The sequence below is a fragment of the Candoia aspera genome, chromosome 1 (assembly GCF_035149785.1).
Source record: "Candoia aspera isolate rCanAsp1 chromosome 1, rCanAsp1.hap2, whole genome shotgun sequence".
In the NCBI taxonomy this organism is placed as follows: Eukaryota; Metazoa; Chordata; class Lepidosauria; order Squamata; family Boidae; genus Candoia; species Candoia aspera.
This window is the reverse complement of record NC_086153.1, coordinates 229,995,553-230,001,552: the sequence shown is the minus strand read 5'-3', so window position 1 is coordinate 230,001,552 and position 6,000 is coordinate 229,995,553.

Sequence of the window (6,000 nt, the reverse complement as noted above, 5' to 3'; positions counted from 1 at the left end):
CTAATACTCAAAATAGCCAATGAGGTTCACAGCAACTACAGACCTCACCTTGTAAAATAGATTATACAGATGTGAATGTTACAGAACTTGAAATCCCAACAGAATAAACATTTCTGGAGTATCTTGAACAAAGAAGGTATTTCATTTTGGATACAAAAAGGTCTCCTGGCAGGTATTCAGATATCAAATTAGATACTGTTCAAAGAGACCATTTCATTCAACAAAAGTAATGAAAAATACAGTCAGAAGTGTTAGTAACTTCAGTAAGTGCAGAGAGGTGTCCTGTGATAATGCTGCTAAAATGGCAAGAAGATATAAAAGCACGCAACAAAAACTTCTAGAAAAAGTATATATATATTCATACAAGTATATGTACAAATGTACAAATATATACACACACACACCACGTGCTGGACATTCACTAAATCATGTTAGCCACACTGCAATGGATTGCTGCCTAGGTACAGAAAATAATATTTCGCTGTTGTGCAATAAATATATGCATTCTCCTTTGCCTCTACAAAATGTTCAAGTATTTTTGGATCTAAATGCTACAGTACTGAAACATTTCCCTGATGCTAGGAAGGGAGCACATGCAAAGTTTACTTCTGCCACAGTTGAGAATTATGATTCAAGTATTGATGCTCTTAATCATATCAGTATTAGTAGATAAAACAAGAGAATCTGGCATTCTTCAGGATAAAATCAGGGAATTATTGTTGATGCCAGAACAGTTCCAGTTAGATCAATTCCATAAAACTAGCAAGGCCCTATAAGATTTACAGATAGACCTCGGTGTATGTTCAAGTCTTTATATGTTACCCACTTCTTGAAAGAAATTCAAGAAAGCCTTGATGTAACTGAACTGGTAGCAAAACAAAAACTCCCAAATATAAACTACAAGAATGTGATTTAAAAAAAAAGGATAAGAAAAAAGCCCAAAAAAGCCAGCTGGGTGACCTTGGGCCAGTCACTTTCTCTCAGCCCTAGGAATGAGGCAATGGCAAACCACTTCTGAAAAACCTTGTCAAGAAAAATGCAGGGACTTGTCAGGCAGTCTCCAAGAATTGGACACAATTGAATGGATTTTTTAAAAAAGATCTATTTGTAATCTTCCTGTTCACTGATTCTGCAGTATTTTTTCCTCTATAAAAATCCATTGAAGAAGATAAAGATTTGAATGGCTACATTATGTTTTTTGACTGGTAGTATTAGCAGCCCTTCATCCCAAGCCTTTATTACAACGTCTTCCACCCATCATATTGCTACAGCCAACTAGAAAGATTAAAGCTAAATTTCCAACAATCATAGAGAAGTTGTGCTTTAATCACTGATTTGGACCTCACCACCCACATGATACTTCCAGCCTCCCTTCTGTGTAAAAACCAGCCTAAAGAAATGGAGGATTTTCATCCTGACCTAGTAAGAAGGACCAAGATGTTCATGGACCATTGTCCTTAATACACAAATTCTTTGTGTAACATACTTATCTTTTTTGAATCCTCAGCTGTTTTTTTCAGTGAAATCTTCATTTATACCACATATACTTAATGCTGAAAGTTAAAATCTCCACATACAGCTAGAGGCATCTGCAGGAAAGGGGTCAAAAAAGTTGAGATGGCAGTCATGATCATGTGACTGAAGCCCAACCCCTTTGTACATATATGCAACATTGATTGTGACTGCCATCTTGACTTTTTTTCACCCTCTTCCTGTAGATGCCCCTGGATACAGACAAATGTGAAGGTACCTGAAACGTACAATGTTTCTTTTCAATTTTTACTGAATTCCTCATTTTATAAAAAAAAAAGTTCTCTTTTCTGGCTATACTATTCTATTCTTATGAGATATATATCCTAATTCCCTTTAACAGGCAACTTAATTCATGCCATTCTAGAGTTTCTTACAGTCCAACATAAATGTATGGACAAGACAAGACAAGATATAGGGGTGGTTGACTTATTTCACTGTAGAAGATGAAGTTCCTTTCATTCCAGACAGATGCCAATTGCAGGAAATTATGAAGAATGATGAAATAGTAAGGAATAATAAGGAACGGCAAGATTCAGATGCCTCTATGTAGACCTGACAAACACTTCCCATGTTTTTGCTCCATATTCAGAAATGTATCTAAATACAGTAATTGTAGATATATCTTCTTCAGCAAAGGATCGTTACCTTGTCGTGGTACTGGAGCTTGAGCACCTCAATGATGCCATGAGCTAAACCGTGAAGGGCCACCCAAGACGGAAAGGTCATGACAGAGAGGTCAGACTAAATGCGATCCCTGGGGAAGGTAATGGCAACCCACCCCAGTATTCTTGCCGTGAAAACTAAATGGATCAGTACAACCAGAGATATGTCAGTATACCATCGGAAGATGAGACCCCCAGGTCGGAAGATGGTCAAAATGCTACTGGGGAGGAACAGAGGATGAGTTCAACTAGCCCCAGACATGATGACGCAGCTAGCTCAAAGCCGAAAGGACGGCTAGCGGCCGACGGTGCTGGTGGTGAACGGCGAATCCGATGTTCTAAGGATCAACACGCCGTTGGAACCTGGAATGTAAGATCTATGAGCCAGGGCAAATTGGATGTGGTTATTGGTGAGATGTCAAGATTAAAGATAGACATTCTGGGCGTCAGTGAACTGAAATGGACTGGAATGGGCCACTTCACATCAAATGACCACCAGATCTACTACTGTGGACAAGAGGACCACAGAAGAAATGGAGTAGCCTTCATAATTAATAGTCAAGTGGCTAAAGCAGTGCTTGGATACAATCCAAAAAACGACAGAATGATCTCAGTTCGAATTCAGGGCAAGCCATCTAACATCACAGTGATCCCAATATACGCCCCAACCACAGATGCTGAAGAAGCTGAAGTAGAGCAGTTCTATGAGGATCTGCAGCACCTACTGGACAACACGCCTAAAAGAGATGTTATTTTCATCACGGGAGACTGGAATGCTAAGGTGGGCAGTCAAATGACACCTGGAATTACAGGTAAGCATGGCCTGGGAGAACAAAACGAAGCAAGACATAGGCTGATAGAATTTTGCCAAGGCAACTCAATGTGCATAACAAACACTCTCTTCCAGCAACCTAAGAGACAGCTTTATACATGGACTTCCCCAGATGGACAACACCGAAACCAGATTGACTGCATCCTTTGCAGCCAAATGTGGCGGACATCTATACAGTCGGTAAAAACAAGACCTGGAGCTGACTGTAGTTCAGATCACAAACTTCTTCTTGCACAATTTAGGATCAGACTAAAGAGATTAGGGAAGACCCACAGATCAGCTAGATATGAGCTCACTAATATTCCTAAGGAATATGCAGCGGAGGTGAAGAATAGATTTAAGGGACTGGACTTAGTAGATAGGGTCCCAGAAGAACTATGGACAGAAGTCCGCAACATTGTTCAAGAGGCAGCAACAAAATACATCCCAAAGAAAGAGAAAACCAAGAAGGCAAAATGGCTGTCTGCTGAGACACTAGAAGTAGCCCAAGAAAGAAGGAAAGCAAAAGGCAACAGTGATAGGGGGAGATATGCCCAATTCAATGCAAAATTCCAGAGGTTAGCCAGAAGAGATAAGGAATTATTTTTAAACAAGCAATGTGCGGAAGTGGAAGAAGACAATAGAATAGGAACGACAAGAAACCTCTTCCAGAAAATTAGAAACATTGGAGGTAAATTCCAGGCAAAAATGGGTATGATCAAAAACAAAGATGGCAAGGACCTAACAGAAGAAAAAGAGATCAATAAAATGTGGCAAGAATATACGGAAGACCTGTATAGGAAGGATAACAATATCGGGGATAGCTTTGACGGTGTGGTCAGTGAGCTAGAGCCAGACATCCTGAAGAGTGAGGTTGAGTGGGCCTTAAGAAACATTGCTAATAACAAGGCAGCAGGAGACGACGGCATCCCAGCTGAACTGTTCAAAATCTTGAGAGATGATGCTGTAAAGGTAATGCATGCTATACGCCAGCAAATTTGGAAAACACAAGAATGGCCATCAGATTGGAAAAAATCAACTTATATCCCCATACCAAAAAAGGGAAACACTAAAGAATGTTCAAACTATCGAACAGTGGCACTCATTTCACATGCCAGTAAGGTAATGCTCAAGATCCTGCAAGGTAGACTTCAGCAATTCATGGAGCGAGAATTGCCAGATGTACAAGCTGGGTTTAGAAAAGGCAGAGGAACTAGGGACCAAATTGCCAATATCCGCTGGATAATGGAAAAAGCCAGGGAGTTTCAGAAAAACATCTATTTCTGTTTTATTGACTATTCTAAAGCCTTTGACTGTGTCAAGCATAACAAATTGTGGCAAGTTCTTAGCGGTATGGGGATACCAAGTCATCTTGTCTGCCTCCTAAAGAATCTGTATAACGACCAAGTAGCAACAGTAAGAACAGACCACGGAACAACGGACTGGTTTGAGATTGGGAAAGGAGTACGGCAGGGATGTATACTCTCACCCTACCTATTCAACTTGTATGCAGAACACATCATGCGACAAGCTGGCCTTGAGGAATCCAAGGCTGGAGTTAAAATCACTGGAAGAAACATTAACTATCTCAGATATGCAGATGATACCACTTCGATGGCTGAAAGCGAAGAGGAACTGAGGAGCCTTATGATGAAGGTGAAAGAAGAAAGTGCAAAAGCTGGCTTGCAGCTAAACCTCAAAAAAACCAAGATTATGGCAACCAGCTTGATTGATAACTGGCAAATAGAGGGAGAAAATGTAGAAGCAGTGAAAGACTTTGTATTCCTAGGTGCGAAGATTACTGCAGATGCTGACTGCAGTCAGGAAATCAGAAGGCTCTTAGTCCTTGGGAGAGGAGCAATGACAAATCTCGATAAAATAGTTAAGAGCAGAGACATCACACTGACAACAAAGGTCCACATAGTTAAAGCAATGGTGTTCCCCGTAGTAACATATGGCTGCGAGAGCTGGACCATAAGGAAGGCTGAGAGAAGGAAGATAGATGCTTTTGAGCTGTGGTGTTGGAGGAAAATTCTGAGAGTGCCTTGGACTGCAAGAAGATCAAACCAGTCCATCCTCCAGGAAATAAAGCCAGACTGCTCACTTGAGGGAATGATATTAAAGGCAAAACTGAAATACTTTGGCCACATAATGAGAAGACAGGACACCCTGGAGAAGATGCTGATGCTAGGGAGAGTGGAGGGCAAAAGGAAGAGGGGCAGACCAAGGGCAAGGTGGATGGATGATATTCTAGGGGTGACGGACTCATCCCTGGGGGAGCTGGGGGTGTTGACGACCAACAGGAAGCTCTGGCGCGGGCTGGTCCATGAAGTCACAAAGAGTCGGAAGCGACTAAACGAATAAACAACAAGAAGATATATCTTCATATACATTAAGAGCCATGCTTATCTAAATCCAGTCAGAGGGCAGAGGGGGCATGTTACAGACCCCATGTGTAAAAGAATTCCATCTGGCGGGGTCCAGGAAACGGGCCTTCTCTGCAGTAGCTCCTGCCCTCTGGAACATTCTTCCCCCAGAGGTGAGACAAGCCCCCTCGCTCCTGGACTTTAAAAAAAAACTAAAAACCTGGTTCTGCCAGCATGCCTGGAGCGGGAAGGGGAATAGTTATTCCTGGCGATGGCTAGCCCCCTAGAATGGCCCTTTAGACTCATGGATTGATACAGAATTTCTCAGTCCATCTGGATTTTATCATATTTTATATTTTTATTGTTTATTTATATTTATATTTATTGTTTTTATAACTGTATCCAATTTTAACTTTGTTTTTATTGTAAACCGCCCAGAATCCCTCCTTTGGGGGGAGATGGGTAGTGATAAAAATTTAATAAATAAAGAAATAAATTTATACCTAGATATCATACCAACATCTCAACAGCTGGCAGTACCTGGCCTATGAATAAATTAGCCTTATTTGGCAAGTTAGCAGCATGGAGCTGACTTTCTTTGGGCTCCTCTGTACCTGGGAATTTACCA